This window comes from Takifugu rubripes, chromosome 13 (genome assembly GCF_901000725.2).
Source record: "Takifugu rubripes chromosome 13, fTakRub1.2, whole genome shotgun sequence".
NCBI classification, from domain to species: Eukaryota; Metazoa; Chordata; class Actinopteri; order Tetraodontiformes; family Tetraodontidae; genus Takifugu; species Takifugu rubripes.
The window spans coordinates 19,197,563-19,223,482 of NC_042297.1; the positions used below are offsets into that span (position 1 = coordinate 19,197,563).

The 25,920-nt window shown below is 42.6% G+C and overlaps 2 long non-coding RNA genes across 2 annotated transcripts in view; both read right to left on the reverse strand.

Moving 5' to 3' along the window:
• LOC105417293 (uncharacterized) overlaps positions 1-21,630 on the reverse strand; it is a 42,778-nt gene extending 21,148 nt beyond the window's left edge. The window contains exons 1-2 of the long non-coding RNA XR_003890523.1: positions 21,527-21,630; positions 20,565-20,669 (exon numbers count right to left, since the gene is read on the reverse strand). This is a non-coding gene — a long non-coding RNA (uncharacterized lncRNA). The remainder of the gene's footprint in view (positions 1-20,564; positions 20,670-21,526) is intronic.
• Positions 2,463-4,077, reverse strand: LOC115252087 (uncharacterized). Its single transcript, XR_003890524.1, has 2 exons — positions 3,728-4,077; positions 2,463-3,417 (listed from the first exon to the last, which is right to left on the reverse strand). It is a non-coding gene; the product is annotated as an uncharacterized lncRNA (long non-coding RNA).
• Positions 21,631-25,920: the final 4,290 nt, after the last annotated feature.

Here is a 25,920-nt window from a genome sequence, read left to right on the forward strand (position 1 = left end):
GAACCTTCACTGGATTCTATGAAGACAGTGGAAAATTAGGAGTAAATCACTGTGTGAAGCATCATCAATGGAGTTGGTTAATTATTATATGCTATATGCTAATTATTCATACTGCAGAGCCCCCCGTGTTGCTCCTGAGGTGGCGTCACATGACCAGTGATGCATGACTGGGTTGACTGGATGTTGAATGAAAAAAACACGCCTTTTATGTCTTTTCTATCCACGTACTGTTGATATTTCCAACAGCTTAAACATTTCAGAAAGGTGTCATATTAGGTCCATTATCAGAAGGTATTTCTTGCACTTAGTCACACATCATGTATTTGTTTTATCATTACCAGTAACAGGCTTACATGTATGAGGGGAAAAGAATGGGCTTTTTATTTATTTATCTATCACTACTCCACCTCTGCTCCCACTGGCCACGGGGCTAATAAGAGAAGATACCGATTCCATACACAAGTGCCATGTTGCCTCTTCTTACATCACATCATGTGCCAGCTCTGTTTATATTGCCAACCAGCTGGGCCTTTAGCGCAAATGAATTATGAAGTGAGTACAAGAGTCTTAATTACTTCATCCATCCAATCTGAATAATGCAGGCTTCTGCTTACAACCGTGTTAGTGCACGCTGCGTGCATTACACAACGTGACTGCTTAACACAGCCCAGGGCTCCGCGGACTGGTGTGTGTTTCAAGATGAGACTCATTAGTAATGTGTCTGCATATGTGAGTACACACATGTGCATGCTTCCACTGACAGTGACATGGGGTGCATGCTAAATGCAGCCATTAAGGGAGAAGACGCTGGCGGCGGGCTTGTTTACCCTCTGGCACTTGTCTGTGGTTCATCAGGCGTGAGATGGCGGGCGACTGTGGAAGCAGCTGCTGGTAGAGGTGTCAGAGTCGGGCAAAAGGCGCGCCCACGGTAAACATGGCACATGCTCAAAGACGCGGGCACTTCCAGTCAGGCTGCTAGAACAGCGTGGTGGTTGCACACTGATGACACAAGACAGTAGACAAAGCCTGTCTTCATGTTCACATTTTCAGTTTTAAAGGAAATGGTAGTTTCTGTACAAACAGATTAAGACTTGTTTACAGTTAACGTAGTAAGGTAGTCTTGTGTGGAGCTAAACCTTCTACAAGCAATACATGATGTAGAATATATAAAAATGTAGGTGATGTTATTCCATTTCATTGATATTTACTTAGTGGGTACAGTTTGCTTGACTATTGTCCAACAGTTAGTTACAATTTACTCCAGTCCAATAATTCATAGCCTTAAGAACCCCACATGCCACCTGGCAGCTGTGTTCATAGGTGTCCACTTTACTGGATTGTTAATGTATTCGTCTGAACCCTTAAAAAGACACAGAAGGCTTGTCCCTGTTTGAGGTTAAGACATCGATGTCCAGCAACAACAAAAGTACATATGATGCAAAGGCTAAAGTAGACAGAGGTGCACGCATAAGAAAGTCTGGAGGTGCCAAGAGTGCTGGTCCAAAACTTTATTTTCCCTTTTTATTATTGCCTTTAACACCGTGTCACAGTGATAAATACTGTGGTACAGCAGTTCTTGTCATTTTTATTTTCAGGTGAAACTGAACAAAATTAATTGCATTATCTAGCTGAAGCCAATCTAACCAATCTAAGACGTTAGCTTAGAAGCTACAAAGGTACCAAAGACACCATCTGCAAATGGACCTACAAGACAGGATTCCTTTAAAGCAACTGGAAATATATTTCTCCAGTACCACCATCACAGCTGCACCACTCTTTTATGCACCTGAGGTCAACTGAAAAAGGTTTAATAGTTTATATACTGGTCACTACTACCGGTAGTTGAAATGGAAAATTATTGATTAAGGTGTGTGAGGAGATTTGAAGGTAAACCGTTAATATCATTTTATTGATGAACTTTTCTTTTAAAGCCACGTGGATGATGACAAAAGGGATTTAAAGGGCAACGACTGCACACATTTTGAAACACAAGCTGTTTTTTAAGATGTTCCAAATGAGGAAGTTCTCAACAGATGAGGTATATTTAACCAGACACCAGAAAGGACACCAGCCATTTTAATCTTTATTGTTTAAATATCTTAGTTAGATAGAGAGATCCAGAAGTGAATGACCAACAAATACAAACACAAATATCATATTCAAAGGTTACGTAAGTTTGTCACTACAGACAATCACACATTCCTTTCCTTACACATATTGTGTCTTAATTGTTAAAGCCAACTAGCCTTTTTGCATTTACTTCAACAATTCATTTATTGTTGAATGAGTTTGGTCTACAAGGTCTTCATGCCAAGCATTGCAAAGTCTAGATGTATAGAAATAGAGCCTAATTATAAATAATTGCTCCGTTTTGGAATTTGTTGCATCTTTGGTTTAATTCTTCTTGTTCTCCTTGGTCTTAAATCACAACATTTATTTTATTGCTATTATAAGAAGACAAAATAACATTGAAGTCACATAATACTTGATAATAAATCCACACAATCTGTGTAACTACAATAATTCGACTATAAAATGTACAGTGCACATTATATACCATATTCAAATGTGTTATTAGACCTACTGAATGCTCTGTGCTGTATAATTTGCGGCCCTTTATATTTTAATTGCTTGCATTTCTGCTGGTAGATTGTTTTGTGATTTCAGTGCAATCAATAGTAAAAAGGATGCATAGATGAATAAATAATGCAAAGTGAGGACTGAAGACATAAAATGGGATAATGAGCTTCAGATGCTAATGGGAATGCTAATTAAGCACCAGAGAATAGTAGGGAACTGACAGAGCACAAGACAAAGGTTGGCATGAAATCATCTTAGAACTCAAATTCCTGCCACAGTCGAAGATTACGGCGAGCGTTCCACTTATTAGGATGTTTGTGTCTGTGCATTTGACAGAGAATGCAGATTTGATATTTCTGTAAGCAGTGGCCTCTGCCTCTTGTCTGTAACAGGCATTTGCTCTTTGCCAGAAACATATGATGTAGATACCTTGGCTCACTGGGCATGCAAATAGCCTACAAAGGGTGGTTCTGGCACGAGCAGCTTTCTACAGCTTCTGTCACGAGTCCATAGGTCCAAGTGTGAGGAAATGCAGTAAGGGTGCATTCCAGCTTCTCACAGATACAGTAGAGCAAGATGAAGTCTGAAATGTCTCTAAACTGGTAATCTTTTGAGAGGCCCTTGGGAAATTTATTTGATCAGTATTTGTGTCCACATAGAATTTGAGCATTGGGTCGTGAAAGCCTTTTTCCTCAATGCAGTCCCCCGTGGTTTGCTTTTCTTCTCCAGAACAGTGTCGAATTGTCTCCTAAGCCATTAGCCTCACATCAAGTATGGAAAAAGGCCAATTATCGCCATCGGGTCCAGGCAGCATAATTGCAGCAAACAAAAATCCAGCTGGGAACAAAAAAAAGCCAAAACAACTGGTATGAAATTTACAGGAAAAACCACGATGTGTCGGGTCCTGGTCTCTTTTGATACAGGCTGGATGCTGCTTTCTGGATTGATTTAGCTGAGTGGCATCCTAGGCTACTGGCGAAGACTGACTGGAGCCCATGAGAAAATGCTTGACGTTTTCTCTCTCTCTCACCTCCCATGATCCTCTCTTTGCTTTCTAGCCCACCTAGCACACGGCTGCCTCCATCCAGTTGACTCATGAGTAAATTCTCCACAAGAGGTAATAGAAAGGAAAAAGATTCACTCTCACCCCAGACGCAACGACACACAACCCTTTGGAAAAGACCAAAAAAAAAAAGAGCAAATTCCAGAATCGCCACTGTCTGAGTCGAAGACTTCCCACTCGGTATTTGGTCTGATATTATTTAGTTTCGCTGTTGTTTTGAAACATTAGCATCTGCTACACAGCCTTTGTAGAGGGATTTATGTGCCCCCCTAAACATTTCCCCAATACTCCGGTCTCCGCCCCTTCCCTGCCTCCTTTTTCTTCATTAGTCTGCCACAGAAGTTTTCCCACCCAGCCACAGTACCCAGGCCAGCAACCCCTTTTGTGGGCGTGCGTGTTCGGCATGCGTCTGGTCTCTGTAGTGCATGTCGTGCCAGTTTGGATGGGAGGAGAGAAGTCTTTGTAAGTTATGGGAACACTAGGAGGGAGACGCAGGCGCTCATAAATTATATGGTTCATTTGCATATTCATGTCGTAAGGCATTATGCAAATACGGAGTGCTTTGCATAATGGATCCTGCATGTTGGTTCTTGGTTGATTTTTATCGTACACAAAAGGTGGAAAGAGGAAATTCCATGAAGCTCATCGTTCACTTTTTAATCCAAGACTAAAGAGAAGTGTTTTTGTGTCATCAACCTCAACGACTATCATGGGCAGGCCCAACTGCAGAAAGAATATTATAATTGACATTTTGATCACAGGCGTCACACTTTCATCTAAATTATCACTGTTAACTATGATTTAAGAATTAAATAAAGCAACCTAGATGCCCTCCCCTCTCCTCCCTTGATAAACAATTAAAATAAAAAACTGTAAAGTGTAAAACTGTAAAAACATAAACTGTATGTCATAAAGTTATTTAAGTGGCTGTTTTATCTTTGTTAACAACCCCTCAAAAATAAAATACTAAATCACAGACAGTGGCTCTCAAAATTAAAGCCATGATGCCAGATGTGATATAGAAAAGAGGAGGAATATGCTTTTATCCACATTCATATCAGCAAATCAAATGTCCGTATTAGTTAGCAGCAGGCAGATTAGGCTTTATCGTGGCACCGTCCAGCCAGCACCAAGGAAGAAAAAGCGTACAGCAGAGGCATGTCTGCCAGGCGCCGAGATGACAGTCGAGGGTGCGAAGAGGCAACAGTCAACTGACAGGACACGGAACCACGAGCCTTCTGATTTAGGTAACCTAAATGTTAATTAATGTCAGAGAGGAAAGGAGGGAGCTGGTGTCCTGAACATGTGAAAGGAACATGAGGGAGAGGAGGAGGAGGGTGGGCAAGGCATGGACCGAGAGAGAAAGGGGCTGGGCAAATAAGGGAAACAAGGAGCGAATGCGGTTGATGGCAGAGAGAAGTTGGCACCGTGCCACCCATTCAGGGTAGCATCAAAGCGTACTTCTGCTCGCTCTCTTGGTTCGATGGTTAGATGTAGCCAGGGAGACGGACGGGTCTCGTTCTCACTTGGGTGGCGTCATGTTTTTTTTTCTATGCACTGTTTTCTTTGACGAATGGAGGGCAATCTTTAAAATTGTGGAAGTTTTGAGAACGATGGCTGCGTATTCCTACTTCTTCGGAGGACAACTGATGATTTGCTGACGAAGGCGTCAAGATGTAAAGATGAACATCTGGTTGAATGGTTGGACGTGGCTAATCGCTTGGATGTTGCAGGATTATGGAAAAGACAAAATATCTGGCATCCTATAACACGCAAATGCTGAGGACCTACATAAGGAAGTGACACCACACTGATGGTTACCACAAAAGCGGCAGGACGTAGGACTAAAGGAGAAGACAGTAATGTTAGAACAAAAGTCGTCGAAACTTGAGGCTGTTTTGCTCTTCTAATTGTGACTGGGAAGTGTGGTTGTGGCAAAACAAAAGGATGCTCCTCCCATGGCTCCTCCTCGCTCTTTTTTTGTAAGCATCCTTCCATCTCTGTACCAAGCAGGCAGCACACCATCTGGGCAAGAGACACCTGCCAGCCCTTTGGCTAGCTTTAAAGGAAGCTAATTGTTAATATGTGGCAGCATACGTCATTTCAGATGACAGTTGTTACAGGCTGGGAGGATATCTGACACATTCAGGTGTCAAGCGGCATGCCAGAGGAACTGCAGTGGCATCAGATGCCACTGAACGGGTGAAAGACACAGCAGATGCCATTTGGATGCAGCTACCAAAGAGATTATAATTGTTCTAAGCAACAACCACTTTGATAATCAAAGCAAGCTAAACAAAGGAGGGATCCGACTAATCGACAAGATATTTCTTGACAAAAGTGAAGATGTGGCCAGACAAAACCAACATAATGCTTAATATGTAAGGCAAGTGCAACACCCTCCCCTCTTTCTGCCACCTTCTTGTCAGTGTTTGCCTTATTGGATGGTTGCTTCTTCCAAGGTATACCATAGGCGCTGCTCTGGCAGATGCTGCCAATCAACTTGTGTGCACCCAGGAGAGGAGGAGGAGAAACAACGGACCTGAGGGACTGTGTTTGAAGCCCAATAGCAGCTGTTTAGATTTCAAAGACACAAAAGAAAGACAAAAAAAAGCGACACTGCATACTAATGAAGTGGTAAATAAAAGCCATTAGAGGACAGATTTCCCCTATCTGAACTTGTGCTAATTAGAGTTTATCCCATAGCCATGGTAATTTTCTTAATGCGTTGAAGAAACAAGAACTTCTACTTCAGCCCAATTCACACACTGGAAGCAACGTGAGAGAGGTGGCACCGACTCTGGGTACAGAAGTTACAGGAACAAACTGGCAGCGTGTAATTTCGCTCGGGGGAGGTGCCGGCCTGCCTGCAACAGCACTGGGGGTAGGGGAGGCCGTGGGAACTCATTACATCCTTCACACCCACATCCTACTCACTTTTTTTGCCCTGTTCCTGCCAACCGCCCAAAAGAAATGAACAAACTCCACCCTTCCAGGATTTTCTCTCCCTCGGTAAACTATCATAAACAGATGCTGGGCAGGCTCGCCATCTGGTTTAGGTCGAGTTCCTGGGTACCGCTGGGTCCATTTCGGCGCGTTCTTGTGCCGCTTCTGGCATCGGGCACACAGCCAACGCTAGGCATCGCTGCGACGATACACAACGGAGGATTTAATTGAGTTAATTTCCTCGTTAATTCGGGCGGAATTGATGCGGCAATTAGCTTTGCAAGGATATTCATTCATTGGTGTCACTTTTTTTTCCCCTGGATTTGGACCAGAGGCACGGTTGCAGCATGTGAACAGTAAAGGATGCGTCCATGAGGCAGGATTATAACATCTTGCGCTTGCTACCCAACCTTGGCACTAGCAAGATGTCTGAAACTGGCTGCACCGGCACCGGCGAGAGATCGCTCGGCAGATGGCATCTTTGGGGGCATCTCGACCGGGATCACCGCCATCGCAACAAATACGATCAAGCAATTAATTTGGAATCGTGCCATATTTTCTTCTATATTCATGACGGGAAAACGCGGATATTCTAATCTTTCGGAGCTAATGAACTTTGGATAATCACCCTTTTATTTAATTCCATGGGGGATGTTAATTGTTCGGCGTCTTCATTACGCAAATGGATTACAAAAAAAGGGCTTGGACACAGTATAATGGAATTGGGGGTGGAGTGTGTGTGTGTGTATGTGTGTGTGTGTGTGTGTGAGAGAGAGAGAGAGAGAGGAAGAGAGAGAGAGAGAAAGCAAGAACAGGGATATTTTTTCCTTCGTTATATGCCAGTAGTCAAATAATGCCACAGTTCTAACAAACAAGCGGAGGAAAGCTCCTCCATTGGCAGATGTTCATATTCTCTCTTTTTGGAAACCCTCCTCTCTTTGCTACCCGCCTTCTCGCCAGAGCACCAACTCCCACAGATGAAGATCTGCCTCTCCTGGCTCTGGATCTTACAAAGCTGAGAAGACCCCTTCCCGGAATCTAATTTCTATCGAATCGGATGCTACCTGGTATTCAAACGATTAGTGCATTAGCGGCATTGATCTCCTCTAAATCGGCGTTGTTGATGCCGTGGCTGAAGCGGATTGCGGAGAAGACAACAGAGACTGTGGCGGGCACTAGCTAATGTCCTCTGTGCTTAATCATCACACAGCAGAACGGTTTTATGCATATTTCATTTGCATATCATTAAAGCGCCGTGGCATACGTGCCGGTGGAAGCGGAGGGACGGCGGACTGGAGACGGAAAAACCATCAAAATTAGAGAAAGAAAATGAATAATTACGCCGTACGCCTGATTCTTGGCAGCATGCTATTTCACTTGATTCAAAATTAATTAAAGAATTGCTCAACCTTTCCCACATGGATTAATTAAGCTCCTTCAATTTTGGCATGCTGTCAGCATCCATATGATTATTATTATGTTTGTACAAGTCGACTGATGCTAGTGTGAATGTGAATAAAACCGGCATTGTTACTGTTATTAGGTTTCATTTCATGATGAGTATTATCATTAAATATTTGCATGTGACCTGCTGATTGAGAAAGACCAAATTCTGGTTAAATGAACTTTTTCTATTATTTATTTGTAGGCATTTTTGTCACGTAGGTGTAACTGAAGTCAGCGGGTAAAAAAAAAAAAAAATCAAATAACCTTCACAATATTACTCAAAACACCAAAAAAGTTCTCTGAATAAAACCAACCCTGATGTTTAATTTAGGGCTGCATTTGAGTTAGACTGTACTGTTTGTATTGTATTGTTTGACTATGCCACCACCCCTAGACACACACACACACACAGACACACACACACTATATGTCAACATCTAAAGTTCTGAATATTTTTCAAGTTTTAAATGCAATCAAAATATTAAGACCCACTCTTGCAGAGATTTGTGTTTCCTTGACCTTTGAATAATGACTAAAAGCCATTTTCGAAAGATGAACTGCTATTAAACAATGAATCGTGCCAGAGTCAAACATGAACTTAGGTTCAAAACCAACTGATAAGGTTTTGCACAAAATAATTTTTGTTCCAAAAAATCCGTGACAGGGTCCTGAAGTAAGATTTTGCTCCACTGAGAATCACATTTCTAATTGCGGACCCCATTCCCAGACATCCTTTCTTAATTCTTCCCCCACGCAATGTAAATCCCCCCGAAGCCAGAATATTCAAATGAAGCGAGCTTCACGCCTCACATAATTAGCCGTGTTTAGTAATTTGAGAAATGACTGCCGCAGGTGAAGGGGAGGAGGGGGCGGTACAGACAGGGAGCAGGCTGGCAGTCTGGGGGGAAGCCCGGTGAAGTGGGTGGGTACACGGCTGGCGCTTTTTAAGCCTGGCACATGCAGATGTCGCTGTAGTTCTTCCAATAGCTTCCACGAGCCGAGTGTGAGGGAGGTAACGAGTAACTCGTTTGGCATGGCACACCTCCACCGTGCGTCGCAAAGGATGAGTTTACAAGACTGGTGGAGTGTGGGGGGGGGGGGGGGGCTGGCAGTCAGAGCTAACAGGGTTAGGGGAGAGCTTGCCCTTACACAAAATGTGGATGCAACTGGAGCAGTAGCGCTGCTAATGTGTCTGTGCATGTCTGGCTGTCATAAGACACATGCATTATGCAGAGTGCTGCTATTAATACACATGCTGAAAGTCTTTATTACGCAGCTCAGCTCATTGATGGGCTGAACCAGCGGGCCTGGGTCACTGTCTGAGTGTTATCTGAACAAACACAGGCCTTATTTCCACACCCTGCTGAGAAAAAGTTATCGGTTTCATTCACACAGGTTAATTTGGCACCGGAAACACAGAATTTTGTGTATTAACTTTCAACACTCAGCGAGAAAAAGCTAGCAATAAAAACTAGCGTAACCATGCGATGTCCTCATAATCCCCATACTTTTCCTAAGCCTCCATATGACTTTCATTTATTTACAGAAAAGATTTTTTACCTCCACGACAGAGGTTATGTGCATCTGTGTGTTAGCAAAATAACTCAAAAGGTTAGGAACAAATTTAAAAGTCATTTCCAGGCAATGATCTGAGGAAGAACAAAGGTCATAGGCCAAAATCAATTCCAAGGAGGTTTGATCATGAATCAACATATGCAATACTACCGCCGTAAGCCACAATATGTTTTATATTGACAGTTTTCATCAGGTCTCCTCTAATCATATCAGAACAGTTCTGCAGCCGCGCTTTTACAGAACCTGTTCTGTGGTCTGCAGATTAATTAGTTACTGGCAATTCTATCAAATTAACATTAATATACTGTCACTAAAGGGGAAAGATGACCTACCGTATCTTACTAGCTTTCTAAAACTAGTATGAAGGTCAGCTGTCAGTCAACAGGCACGATATGATAATCAGTCGGCATGATGATGTCATTAACATCGAGCAGCCATGGCTGATGAAAGAAGTCGGGACAAAAAGCCTCCAGGGGTAAATTGGGTTTGATAGGAGCAGAAGCACAGGAGAGCAGAGACTACGGCTGTAGAATAGATGTCACCTTTAGGAAAACTCGCTTTAAGGGCTCGTGTATACAAACATCAAGATTTTTCTTAAAGTGTAAAACTGTAGCAGTGGAGATTTAAATGATTTTGTGTGATAAAGTGAAATTGCTTGAGGGAACACACTTGCTAATCAGTTGTATTTGTTCTTGGACTCAGTTAAACTTTTATATTCCCCCGGGAATGGAGGTGCCACAACAGGTCTCCTTTCAGAGAGTCGTACTCTACCTTAATAGTGCTTATTTTTTCCCACACCAGTTGAGGAACGTACCGTCGTACTTTGAGTCAAGCTGGGTGTCGCAGTGGACCCAAAGAAATTGTTTCCCAAAGGGTACATGTAGTACATGAACCTTGCAATAATGTAGCTTCCACTGTTATTTAATGCAATTATGCCATTTGTTTTAAATGTCAACTCATTTTTATGTTTTACCACTAAAACACCCCCTTGTCTCAGCGGCCTTTGAAGCCGGAATGTACAAATCCCGTGCTAAAAACAGGTGTTTTAGAGGTGCGACCGAGTACGAGGATGAAGACTGCAGTGGCTTACACGCTGTGTTTTGTCAGCAAGTAACAAGTAACCCGTGATGTAAAACATTTGAGAATTTTGATGCAAATGAATTTTGTGACTAGTTTGACCAAAGCAGCGGCATCATTGTGGTGTACAGCTGCACTTTAACGCATTCTTTTTAATCATAAGGTGATGCTAGCATCATATTTACTGATCTTCAGAGTATTTAAATGCATGGGGTAATGGTGTTTTCACCCCGCCCCCCAATTATTCTATTATAAATCTAAAATTAACCTTATCAAATTAATCTTATTTTTAACAGTATACTTTTGTGGTAAAAGGTCAAACTATAAATGTAACATTAATTTTCACTGGGAGTGGTGGTACAGTAGTGTTAACTGGTAACTCGCTCCAGTATTTAAAGCTAGCCCTGGCTGTCTCAGAGATAAAGATGTACCATCAGAGTGTGACTATTACACATGGTCCACTGAGGAACAGGCAGCCTGTGGCCTGATTCACTGAGGGTAGATCTGACTGCCCATGAAGACCCACTGAGCACTGAGGACAGTGGGACCTCCTAGGGGAACCAGTCCCTAAATGCTCCCCTGAGTCCACAGTGAGATTCTTGGCATGTGTGTGATTTCCTGTCTGCATCCCCTGAAGTTCCCTCTCCAGGTCACAGTTTTACCATAAAGTGAGGAAGGAGGGAAGACAAACGGGCGTGAAAGAGAGGAGAACGTGTAAAATAAATTGAGAGTCTGTGCTCGATCCCAGTGGGCCTGAACTGGGTGCCTGGCGAGGGAGCCATAGCATGCATGTGTCTGACAGCTCGCTGTCTCATTATAGCAGCTGACAGTTCCCACCACCGCCAGTCCAAATACCTCTAATAGCAGTTGCTTTTCTCTTCCTACAGTTTGCACAAGGAGCCACTCACTGCTCCTGGCTTCCACACCACCCACTGTGGGGTTTGGAGGACAGGCAGTGTCAGCTTTGTAAGTAACAGGACATCTATGGAGCGCCGTGCGGTATATAGACGGAGGTGTCACGAAGAGGAAGGCCAACACGCACATGCACGTGCGCACCACTGAATCTTTTCTCTGTGTATTACTGCTCTCTGTGTCATCCATGACAGCAACTGCAGCAGAGATGGTGATTCACTGGCCAATCACTAGCCTGCATTTTCTCTGACTCTGCTAGCTAAGGTGCACAAGTGTGTTCAGAACTGGACCACAAGGCTCTCTGAAAATGCGGCCGGTATTTAGCCTAACCTTTCTTTCCCCTAGAGGTACCAGCTCATGAAGACCACGTTGCCTGTTATTATCCATTATTACTATTCTGTCCTTTCCAGTAACCCAAATTTTTATAAAAATCAATTTATCTGGAGGCTCTAGACGAGGTGGATTTAACGTTAGCCCACACAGTTACTGCTGATCAACTGATGGAAGGCGGGATGTAGAGCAGCGATGTTCCACTGCGGCTGGGATGGCGGTGTCACACTGGCTACATTATATCTTGTCCATCTTAACTGTGTGTCTACAGAAATGAATAACAGCGCCGTCCCCTGAATGACCATGAGATTGAAACTTCTCGGTTCTGCTCACTTCAAGGGGCACCTGCTGTAAGTGCAGTGAAAACAGACAAGAAGGCCTCGTAAGTGCTGGACAAGCACACGCAAATGCGACCTCCGCTGCCCCTGGAAAAATTCAGCTTACACCCCCCACACTTTACAGGGTAGTGACAGATCTCATCTGAGTCGAAAAGTCCTTTTTTTGAAGGTTATGAGAATTATGAAGTGGAAAACCAGCCATTTTAAAAGCACATTTATGCTGTCAAATTCGCAGAATTCTCTATTGATGATTTGTGCTGGCCAGCTCAGCTCGCTCTGCCCAGGTGAATGCTGTAAAAATAATGACCCCCAAAGTTAAGGCTATTACATACTCTGCAAGAATGGAGAATTGTGTTCTCACTCCCAGGGTGCTTCAAAAGAACTGATGTAATTGTGTTCCCACAGCCCAGGTTTAGCAGTCCTCTAAGCCTGTTCTTGACACGTTTGCATCTGAGAGGTTTTGTGTGAATGATCAGAAATTGGAAGTGGTTAATATGGAAAAGGCACGTTTTTCTATTTTCCTTCTGTTTTAACATTAATTATAGGAACCCAAAACATTTTCCCAAAGTGAAATAAAATCCGAGTGTGACAGTTAATGAGAAAACCGCTGAGGTCTGCCCCTATTTTTTATAGCATAAGAATAATGCCAAAAAAGGTGAACAAGTGTCTCTGGGTCTGAGTTACAAAATGAACAATAAATATTGGGTAATAATTGTGCAATTTTGTTCGGAACTTGGCCGAGTGTAGCACCAGGGCTTAGCCTATTCTGCTTACTTTTGGAGACGTTGCTCTCCTCATTAAAGTGCACTACCCCAGAGAATATCGAAGAGTAACTAAACCCTTAGTTTCTCTTGAAACAAATGCCCTTTATTCCTCCTTATGAGCCTCACCTAAGTCTTGAGGAGTTTGGCTTTGGGAAATCATGCAAACTGAGAGTGGTGGTTTGAAGTTGAGCAGTCCAGTACTCTACACTAACAGCGGCCAGAAGAAGCCGCCATCACTTCTAAAGTAACCAGGGAAAGGGTGGGTATTTTTAATCTTCCAGAAACCAGAAGTGTGACAAAGGTGTATTGTTAGGAACGTGACGGGGCGAAAGGAACCTGCTTTTCATTTTGCAGTCGGTCCTGATGAGCATGTGGGCTAACGTTCGCTCTTATTTCCTGTGAAACTGATCCCATCTTATTCGACCTCATTGACAACACACCAGTCGTTCACATGTAGACAAACACTATTTTATTACGAATCAGCTGGAGTCGGTGTCTGATTATGGCCCCTGGAAGAATGTCAAAGCTACTTTTACACTCAGAATTGAAATGATTTGTTAAAATTCTTTTCAGCCATCTTACAAGATGCGATACATCACTCCAATGTGGAACAGCTACAAATACATAGAACAAAAGGGCCTTTTGATACAGAACTGTTATCCTCTTATATCCTCTGTACAAGGCTGACGACTAAATTGGATTTTCTCAGAACTCTTTCGTAATTTGAAACATCCATCATTTATTATTAAAGAAAAGAAATAAAGTGAAGAAACAGGGTAGTACTGCTTTGGGCTGTTTCAGGAAGTGCTCTACTACCACAAACCTTCAGATATTTTCTTAGAACACCTCGCTATGGCTGCATGCCCAGTAGAAAAGAGCACATTAATGTTTTGCTTGCCATTGTTACCTGGATGAAACCTTATAAACTACACCAAAAGTGCAAACTCTTCTTTATTGAACTTTTTAGCTTCTGTCAGGAAACAATAGTTTTCTTTTAACAATTTCCACCCTGTTGAAATTTGTCTGATTCAACTCTTGTATTAATTCTGAAAAATCGAATCCAACAAGTTAGCTCATGGCAAACCGGCGCACGTTTTAAATCACATAAACGGCAGAATCCTGTCAAAATTAAGCGTAACAGCTCTTTTTTTTTTGCATCATAATAATCTTGCATACAGGATATTAAGCATTTTAAAAATCTGTGTACTTACTTATTTTCCAGTGGAATATTACCTTAATTCAACCAATGAGAATCCACGATGATATGACTGTCACAAACCCTAAAGGCCCTAAACAGCACCTTTATGGCTCCGTCCCTGAGCAACATATACTAAACATCCCAGAGGGATGAGCTGGCGATCATGTGACAGGAAATGACTTTTCCAAAATTGTGGAATCACCTGCATATAAAATAAAGAAAGGAGCTAATTTCCAAAAGCTCATTATTGAGACCAAAGGTAACGTTAGACACATTTAAGAGTTTTCTCTGGGCCTTTTGTTTGACGGGTAATTTCAGTAGATCAAACACACACATAGTTAGGTAAAGGAGAAAATAAAAAGCTGGTTACCAGTATTCTTACAGGCTGAATGTGCTCTTGTATGCTGAAGGGATTGTGCTACAGATATAATGTCAAATAGGAGCAGCAAGTTCTGCTATTTATTTCTTTGAGTTCAAGTTGGATTATTGTTATTGGCCTGCTCTCTAATTCCTTCAAAGAAGCTCATTATTATTCTAGATGGGGTTGCAGAAATGGAGAGGCAGCAGATTTGGGACCTTGTTTCAGCTGTTTCTCAGCAAGTTATTAAACCAAATTGCCTGATGCTCTGCACACCCCATCTTAAAAAGCACCACAGCGTACCTCTATACTCCAACCCCTCTATGTATTTCTGCTTAGCAGAAACTTAGCAAAACATTTGCAGGGATACAGGCTGGGAATGGAAATGTTGCACTGATTGGTATGGTAATGAATGCTGAGACAGCATTGTGCAGTCTGCTGCCTGATGCATATGTCATGTCAAACAGCACCAGTTGAGGGACACTCTGCTTTGAATGGTCTCGACAGAAACAGAAGGTGGTGCTACGTCTGTCAACAACACCCTGGAAATCCTTCTTAATAAAAGCTCCTCCGTGTCCCTTTATAATCCCGCTCTATATTATCAGGATGTTGCAGCTAAGTGTTCCAATTAGACCAGTCTTTTTTCATGCAAATCAATTTGACAGCATAACAATCTGTTAGTTATGCTAACTCCTGCTCTCTCATTCTTTACTCTGCACTCCTTCGCTCTCGCTTCCTTCCATCTCATTTACCCTGGCATTTGCAGGGTTTTCTACATTTGCATTATTTATCATATAAGGCTACAATATGCAATTCAAAGGAATGTTATTTGAATATTATTACAAATGTGTGCACACAGAAAGCATTAGCTGGATTTGCATAAGTGCGTTTCCAAATTTACCGGGACCTTAAAACATTTAGAATATTTAAAACACAGATAGTGATACAAGAGGCCAAAAGAGGACAAACACATCAGCTTCATTGCAATTGAGTGCAAAATATGGCTACTTTTTTTTGTGGTACAATGTCGATACCAGTTAAAAGGAAAAAGAATGTATGATGACTAGCAACACTTGGTAGGTAGCACCTCTATCCCATCTATAAGTTGAAGGTATCACGTTCAAACGTGAATGAGCACTGTATGGTGCACTCATAAATGTACATGTTAAAGAGGGCTCCAGCAGCGGGCCGCTCTTACATTATGATGCATGTGCCTTTGGAAGGTTGGTCGTTGGGAATATTAATGGATACCATTTGTTCATAGGAGGAGTCCCATCAAAGGCCTGCACAGACTTGTACTGGTGTGATGGATAGATGTGGCTTTATTACCATTAAAAAGTCATTTACAAGACAAATAGGGACAAGGTTTTTGAATAATGGTTACTTTACAACACGGCGGACTCGAGGACAAAAATTACAAATAAGCTGTTGGTTTGCATTGGTGACCACTATTGATTACAGCCTTCTTCTAACAGTGGCCCCACCAGTCAGGTGAGCTGTCTTGTCCTTTTATCCCACCTGCCGTGTGTTAACTGTGAGTGCGTGGCGTGCTCAGGTGCACGTCACGTGTGACCAGAGGGCCTCTCGGTTCTGAGGTGGTGGCGTTTTTCTTTTAATGTGTCAGCCTCCTCTAAAAAAGATTAATTTTTTCTCCCCATCAAAGGTCTTAGTAAAGCACAGAAGCGAGATGAGGAGACAGCCGCGCAAATTCAGAGGGAAATAACAGCATGTGATCCCCCCCCCCCTTTCCTCTCTTCTTAGGGTCAGATAAATTAAATCTGACAGAAAAAATACTGAGGGATAATTTATGAGATATTAAAAAAAAAGCCGGAGGAGGGGAATTCGGCGATATGAGAGAGATTCTGTTTGAGAGGCAGAAAGGTGTGTGTGTGTGTGAGGGGGGAGAAGTGCAGCAGGACGGTTGGTGCTCCTCTACACTGAAGTCTCAATCTTGTAGTTTTGTTCCTTAAGAGGAAATCAGAGGGCTTAGCCAAGGCTTCGCCTCGAAAGTCATGAATAAACATCGGAGTGCCTTTCCGTGCATACATGATAGATCACAAGATGACACCACCTAATGGAGGAAGATTCCTCGCCCTCCGCCACATGAAAAGGCAGGAAAATTACCCACCAAACCGAGCAGCCGCATGGTTCTAAAACGGACCGCTGAGGGAGATGAAGGGAGGGGTTAAAGGGGGGGAAAGGAGGCATGCTGGGGGAAAAAAGGGGGAAATGGATCCCAATCACCACAGCGCTGGTGCGCCTATGTTCTGTGCTGAGAGGCAAATACACAATGCAAAAACCATTTACAATTTGGTACTTTCCTCATGTTTCCATGGGCTTTTTTTACAACCCCCATGCTAGCAATAAACGAAGCCCCTTTATCGTTTCGTTTAATTGAACGTCTAATGTAATTTTAGATAACATTACTTTTAAGAACCTTTAAGAATGTACCAAGGTGGGACACCTGCTGCAGAGGGAAGAGGTAGACAAAGAAATTTACAGAAAGAACACACCCAAAACAAGACAAGCAAGTGGTATGAAGAGATTTAGGGAGCAGAAGTTGTGTTTTTAAGCCTGAACAAACATGGGACTGCTGTAGGGCTGAACAATGACATCCCCATACCAAATGAAAAACAAGGCTATTATATACTATTTATTCATATACCGTAGCATCTGTCTGCTTATTTTGCTAAAAGCAAACCTCTAAAAATACTACAAACAAGCTTTTAGAATTCAGAATTTCTAATTGAACAAAAGACCAAAGAAAATCAAACCTCCTGGAAAACACTTGTGGCAAAACGTCCATGAATAATTTGTGGTAGGGATATCGAGAACAGACATGATTTGGAGGTCGCGCATGTCCTCCATTTCCTATCTGCGAGCGTGGGTGCATCATCTGCAGAGGCCCGAGGCAACTACGCGCAGGACATTTCCACAGAGGATCACTTGGAAAATATCCATCAGAGGGAGAAACTAATTAGCACAAGTTCACGTACCGATAGGTGCGCGCGTGTGTGTGTGCACGCCTGTCCACACGCACGCCAGGGCAGAGGCGTGTACACCTAGCCAGGCGTGAGAGCAGTGTTGTGCAACCGAGTATAGTAATTTCTTTGATCATTTTTAATGGCCATTCTTTCATGTGAGGCTGCAGCTCACACGCGGCTCCCTGCAGGTGTCATCTCATTCCTTCAGTTGTGGGATTAGTATGCAGCAGGCAATAAAAAGCCGGGCCATTACAGTGTGCGGCACACATACATAATCCCAACACAGTGGGATCATTACCCTTTCAAAGGAGGATATCAGCGCACGGTCTGCAGAGAGACACAAAAGACAGCAGCAGAAGCTGAGCAAAAGAGGGAAAGGAAGCGCACGGAGGGAGAAATAAAGAGGCTCTGCAGCTAAGCACAGATCCAATGTGGAATGGATGGGGGGGTCTGTCTGTATGTGTTTCAAATGGCAGACAGGTAGAGGCAAGATGGCGAGGAGACGCTTGTCAGGTTTTACCATTTTAGCCTAAAAATGCCAGTTTGTTTACTTCCCCATTGTTGGTAGGAATGGAAAAACAAACTCCACATTTTTTAAAAATCTGATATTGGATTTTAAGAACGGTCCTTCGTGGAAAAACGGACGCTGGGTTGAGTGCTCCAACTCAGCAGGCTGGATATCTAAGTGCCACACCGGGGCCACGCGTTTCTAAATCCTGACATGCACTGATTTCCTCACACCAAACAAAAAAGCCTTCAATGAGGAGAAAAAGTCTTCACGCTGTGAATTCCACAGACTCCTACACAAGCACATAGGTAAAAGACCTGTAATGCCAACTAAAAAGCCACTTTCATGATATGTGACTCTGTACAAAGCAGCGTGTTGTTTCATTATTAATAGATCTCAGGAGGCCCAGCTAGTGAGCTGCTGCTTCTCCCATGCTGCTCCACAGAACATGCCGCAGTTTACGGGCTTTATCCATTTATTCAGCTCCGCTCTGGAAGCCTTCAGCAGCACATGAGCTCATGCACTTTGACAGCAGAAGCTGAGCATTTTCACTTTTAAAGATAAATGAATCCCAATTATTATTGCAGTAATCACGCATTCAGCCAATTATTCAGATGGCTAAACAAGTAACACTTCGTTACACAAGAGCAGTGTGAAGAATATGCTACTATCAGCGACTTGCCGACTGTGTCACCCATTGATGTTTTAGCTTCTCTCTCATTTTTTTTCTTTATAAAAATGTGCCTGGTACTCATCTTTGAGATGCAATGAGATGTTGCTGGTTTATTGAAGTGAAATAAATCTGATGGTAAGAAGTAGCCCTGCTCTATTTCGAAGAAGTCCTTGAAGCTGCATGGCCAAATCGATGTTTCGCTGTGTTCTGCTGAGCTGCCATCCCTGATTCACTCAAAGCAAGTGTTTTTGGGCCGAGCCCTGCTTGTTAAAGTTTATCTCCTCCTGCTGAAAAACCAGGACTGAACGAAGCAGGGTCTTAATATCTCTAACTCACAAACACAAACACGACACAATAATGAGTAGAAAACCTGCAGATGTGCGCAGATGCCCGTTTGGACAGAAACTAATAATCAAAAAGAGAAAAAAAAACTGTCCTACAGTCAAACTTTGTTGAAATACTTGGGTGGCTTAAGGAGAACTTTGACAGAGATCACTTCCATGGAACACGACCAACAAACAAGCTAAAAGACGGATGATTAATGCCTTTTAATTGTCCTCATCTCGGCCCAGTCTTTACTCTAGCCTGGCAATGCCGTAATTACTCGACTCCAGGGAAATATCTGACATGATTCTTGGGCTTAGCATTCAGGAAAGGTCGGTAAGCTCGGGTATTCTTTCAGTAAGCCCATTAATCACCGAGAACCTGATAATATCAATTATTTCAGTAAAATATTTAGTCCAGATCAAGCCCCGGCATTAAATAACCACGTGGATAGATCTGGCAGCTAATTGGAATAAAACAGAACATTGTAGGGGATAACAGAGGATTTCAGACACTGTTTTCTAGTCAATTAAAAAGGATAAAACAGATAATAAAGGAAAACTACAATTATTCAATACTGGCAGTTTAAATAGCCTGGCCCATTTGGAACAGGGTTTACGTTGCGTCTCTGTACTATAAATTTACAGCTTTCAAGCAAAGTTAATTGTTAGAGTTGGAAAAACTATTTATTCACCCCTGACTAAAGAATATCTGCAACAGCTATCAAATAGACCTTTTGATTCCCTGGATACATAACAGAGGGCTCCCCCAGGTCCAATAAAATGATGCCTTCCTCCAGACTCCCGCCTGCATTCTGCTTTTTAATTGGCCTCCACTGTTGCTGCGAACCTTAATGACTTTGTTCCGGGATTAAATGTGCAGGCAAGACGTTGAGTTCTAACCTTTCCCTGACTACAACGTTCCTCGTCTTCTTTCATTCGTTTTCCCCAGAAGTTTTCTCTCGTTCTCTGTCTCAGATTGTTCAATTTTTCCACATGAATGTCTTCTAACCAGGTTAAATCTAATCTACAGGTCAACTCTCCCTCCAGAATCAACTGACCTTCTGTACCAAATCAATAAAACATTGGTCCTAAATCTCGATGCTGTGAATTCTTTGTCCGCCTGTTTCACGTTAGTGATGCATTAAATAAGTAGTTAAAATAAGAGTTGTCAAATGATATCTCTCTATACGTCTAGATTTCCAACAAAATATGTTCTCCATCTCTTCAGTCCATAACTTTTCTTTGCTTGAAAATAAACTTTGATATCAAATAAACAACACATTTTCACCGTATCGCTTGTTTTGACTCTCATTTTAGTGCAGATAAAATTAAATATCTCTTTTTTTTTTCTATCTTTGAAGAAAATGGTCCTGGGATAATCATAATAGGCTATAGTAAAATATTCCGAATGACAAAGCTATACCTTAATTGTGTCAAAAATGTTAGCAAAGGAAAAGAAGAAGCAACTATTTGCACTCACACGCACCAATTACAGCAGCTTGCTTTGCCCGCGTGGTAACGAGGAGCTCCTGGGTAAAATTGCCTTCAGCCACCGGCTACCGGGTCACTCCGGAGGCTGGCCAAACACCAACTGCAAGAGTAAACATCACTGCTATATTAATAACATGAATGCAAACAAGAGCTAGATTTTTTAATTATTTGCACAATATGAAATCATCAGTTTCTAACCAGCCTGCAAGGCAGTAGTCCTTAAAATCAGCCTCATAGGCTCGTTCCTTGTGTATCTACAACCTGGCTAAGTTAATGCTAGCTGCATTAGCAGGTTTTCAAGCACTGATACTGTTTCTTTATTAAAACACTTCACAATTGGCGAATTGTATGGTTCCAAATAAGGACTTTTGCTTGAGGCTTTGCAATGGAACCAACTGTCTTGGTTAGCTGTAATATCGAGTCTCTTGTTTGCATTAGTTGATGTAATCAAATAGCTGAAATATTCACATTATCACTCTTTAGCTAACTTCATTATTTCGTATTTCAACGATTGGTTGTGCTGTAGCTCGTGATTTGATTGGTCGTCGTCGAAGGCGGAGCTTGGCTGGAGCCAATGGCGATGGGGTGCCTTGCTCAGGGGCACTCCAGCCCATGACTAACGTGTCATAGCTGCCGATTTAAAATTGAAAACCTAATCAAACAAATATCACCCGTTTTCTTCCTATATATTTTGCGTCATACAGGTTAAAAAACTACATACAAATCGACCAGAGATCGAGCAAAGATAAGTGGGCGGGGCTTCAGAGACACGCGCGCTTCGATGACGTTCAACCCGCCCAAAATGGTGCCGCTGTGCCCAAACTCAGTCAGAACCAATTAACTTTTTATTCACGTTTTAAACATGTCTAAACTCTTCCTGCCCTCACGAACTCTCATAAAAGAGTGACGCGGATGCATTAGTTAACACACTGTAAGACACATTCACTGCTTACTGACCTGTAGGAAGCAGGTAGGAAGGAAGAATAAATCACTTCGTCTCGCTCTCCTCCCACGTGACAGGAGCCTCCCGGAAGTACCCCGCAGTAAAAAAAAATAAAGGCGTACATTTGCTATAAATTATAATAATCAACAATCCTAAAAAAAAAAAAAAAGCTCCCCATAAAATCCATGGGTTGCACACAATTACCAAATCTTTTACCAAATTCAACGGAATCACATTTGTCTGCATTAATTAAATCAAATCTCTCAGAAGTCATATCACTAAACAGCAGGAAGCCCACCAAATTGATGAACATACATATTTTGCCAAGGATGGCCTCCTATGAGCAACATATTGTAATACTTTTTTTTCATCCCTCAAAAAAGAATGCAGCAGGAGTTATCAGTTACAGCCAGAGGATGTGTGACTAAAATAATAATCCGAGGGCATTAACAAGTGCCTGAAGTATTTGGGGTCCCTCCCCTCCTTTGGATCAGGCAGAGAAAGCCTGGGCCTGTCTGTAGTTACACAACAAATTTGATGTTATAGTTCAGTGATCAAAAAGTCATTTGCAGATGACAACATAGCCCTCAGGAGATGGATGTGACATCACCTGAAATCTCCTAGTAGGTGACAACATACTGTATTTGTTGGAGGCTTTATAAAATAGCCAGCTCTGTTGCCGTCTGCCCTAAAAAAATCCAAACCCCCTGTAAGCTAAAACGCGTCACTATTGATTAACCAGCGTGGGAATCCCACCCGCAGGCGTTAGGTTAGAAACTCTGTTACAACAAGAGAGACAGCAGGGTTTTATCTGGTGTTAATGAGCTTCACCAGCCCGGTTCAGAAAGAAAATAATAATGGGAATAAAGGCGTTACTGTAAGTGTTGCTGCGGTTGGCATGGCTTGAATTTAAGTGAGGTCACTTCTTAGGAGAGCTTGTTGATTTCTTCCCCCTCTTCAGTGCACTCCTCAAGATGCCCAGACCCGACCAGCGCTCAGTCATCGACTAATCGATGTGAAGCCTAATCAGCCAGCTTAGCTGTAATACCCTGGACAGGTCCACATCATTATCATATCAGCCCCCACACATTTTGAGGTGACATGAAAAAGGTAAATGATAAAGGACAAGGAAGGAGCAGCACCATTTAAAAAAAAATGTGTTGACCAATCGGGAGACCTAAAGATGCTGTCAGTAAAGTAGGTGCTTAGAATGAGAACTAAACAAAAAAGGTAGAAATCCGGATTAGGGCAAAAACCGCGGCTGCCCCCTTTTATGTATGGTGGAAGCCGACAACAGGCGCTTTTCATTGACACCAAAATATCTAGGGCCAATTATGAAAACTGTAGGAATTATCTATAAGATGCAATCATAACGGCATTACATTCATAAAAAAAAGATGCGGGTTAAAGGTCGTGGCTGCGTCCTCGGGGCATGTAATGCATCTCGTTTTCTTGCTCATTATTCTGCTGCCTGTCTGATCAGTTCTGAAGCCTTATCAGCTTAGGTATCAAAGCAAGGTTAGAGAAGATGCCACCATCGTCCACAGGCAGGTTACTGTGGCAGCTTCTGACGTGCTTAATTCCACGTGGCGCTACGATTCACCTGCTGCGTCGCTTCAGGCCGCCGTCGTTACTGTTTAAGACGGCCGACATCTGCGCCGCCGACGGCTTCCGCGATAATCGGCACGTCGATCGATGGCAGGTGTGAGGTCGGCTTTTAGAGGGTCCCTGAGGTGGCTCCTCTGTGCACGCTCACTTTAACGCAAGAGCGGCGCTAGAGTGTGAACAGAGGAGAATATAGACCCCAGGATTGACTGACTGATCAATGTCATTGATCACCTAGCCCAAGGTGCCTACACATCCGTGTGTGTGTGTGTGTGTGTGTCCCATCTCTTCCACTATCCTGCTACAAGCCTCAGTCACCAAGAAGAAAACCCTGCACACTAGGGGGAGACAGAGGGGAGGGTTGAGGCCTGAGACACGGTCCCATTTAGCTCCATGAATATATGAAAATAATTATTATTATTCAAGAATTCACCACGTCACTACGAGCTGGCACTATTTCCTGGCCTCATTGTGGAAAGCAGCGGATCACATTCAGAGATCGTAGCCTTGCTATTGTTTGAGCGAATATGGATCATTTACATGAGAGCAGCAACAAAAGGAGAAAAGAATGAACCCATATGCTCTTTTTCTTTGATCCCTACCTCGCAGAGCAAACCCGCGGCTCCACTCAACATTTATCGCCAACCAAAGAAACCGACAAAAACCACTCACGCGCTCATGATCCAATGCTCATTACTGGATCGGGCCGGCCGCGCATCTGTACCTACACACGGCTCCATCGGCTCTAAAGTCACAATGAATTTCTGCTCTTTCCTCAACACATCTATTTCAGATGAGAGCGAAAAGTAATATTCCAGCAATAACGCTTGATTTACATCCTCTCCACTGTTCCCCCTCTTCCTTTTTTATTTGATCATTTAGCCGGGATCGTATAACTGTATATCAGACACAAATGAAATCAGGTCCTGTGCACATTAGGCCCGTGTCTCTCTGCCGCTAACATCCCCTCCGACCCAACCACCCAGCTCCACAGCGAGCCAAGGGCAGAGTACCATTCATTTTCAGGCCCATTTCCTCCTATGATTAGGCGATCAATCAATCCCGGCATTCAATCTCATCAGGCAGACGGGATTATCTGCCCATCTTCCCCTCTGCCTCTCTCAACTCACTGCCTCCCACACACAGCAGCATATTAACATCAGATCGAGTATCACCCAGCATAAGCAGTCTAGCACATCTTCTGACCACAAACAGACAGCTTCTCATCTGAGCCATCCCACTAATCCATTCCATCTCCTCTAACTGGCTCTGCACACACACACACACACACACACACACACACACACACACACACACACACACACACACACACACACACACACACACACGGAGCACATATACTGATTGTGAGTGACTGAGTGATAAATATGCATCTTACTTCTGGTTGCAAACATTTCAGGCATCACGTTTTAATATTAAACATGAGGTCATAGGGAAAGTGATATGAGGAGATGATAATGACACTTTGTTCGTTTTTGGTTTTTGCGTGCAGGATTCAAGATTTTACGTTTCCACTTTTTAAGGTTTCGTTCTATTGTATGTAGACGCAAAGGCATTCAAAGGTGGTCGATTTAGTCAGAAAGAGGAAAAAAAAGAAAAGAAGAAAAGAAAATAAAAAAAAGAAGAAAAGAGGTTAAAGCCATTATTCAACCAGATCCACTTCGCACGCAGCGAGAGGGAGGCCACGGATCTCCTCTGGAGGAGATGAAAATGACAAAATATTATATCATGAAAAGAAGAAGCAACAAAAAAACCCCAAAAAATCTGAATTAGTAATAATCTTTGCGAGTTTTAGAAAATGAAATGATCTCATATGCCATCACTAACATTTAATGTCTCTCTCTCTCTCTCTCTCTCTCTCTCTCTCTCTCTCTCTATATATATATATATATATATACACACACACACACGCACACATATTTTTTTTCAGATAAGCACTTGGCAGAGGGGACATGTCTCACCACCTAAAATATTTAGTGAATTCTCCTTAATGGCTAAAAAGCATTTTGATGTAGATATGCAAATTTCTGAGGGAATACTGATAAAACCGTCAAGCTTTCAAGACTCACTACCTTTCATTAAGCGTCTGCTGAAAGGCTCTTTTCATGAGAGATGTGCGTTTTAGGGCTGTTTTCCTTTTTAAATATAGTTCCATCATGGTGTAATGGATCATCTACAGGTGCCTTCCTTGTCTCATATTTTCCCAGTAATGAACTTTTCTGTCCATTTCACTGCAGAATAACAGTGTTAATTTATTGATTATTAATGTAATTTATCTAAGTATGCATCAAAACTGTCAAGCTGCAGTGGCTGCACAGTCAGAAATCCCTCTGTGGGGCTGTTAACCATCCACAGAAGTCAAGCCTACTTTAATAAATGGCTTCAATAACATGTCTGACTTTTTGTTTGCATTGTTTATACCTGTCCACTCACATTATACTGCCCCCCCCTCACAATAAACAACTCCAAACAGGTCAGGATTAGTCATATTTGGGTTCGAGGCTGTCTGCGCTGGGCCCTGAGTCAGCAGCACAGAGAACCTTCACAGATCCATCAACAAAGACTTTTGAAAAACAAGAACTGATGCAATATAAAAAAGAAAGACATAATTAACAACTGCTGCACCTCGGTGTGTGTGTGCATGTGTGTGTGTAACCCAGGGAAGGGTAAATGAGGGAGTGTGTGGAAGACCAAATGCGTCTGGCTGCAGAGAAGCATTGACCTGCTGGATGATCTTGATAAAGCTGCCGTCCCTTTAATTCATATGGATACACTAACATCC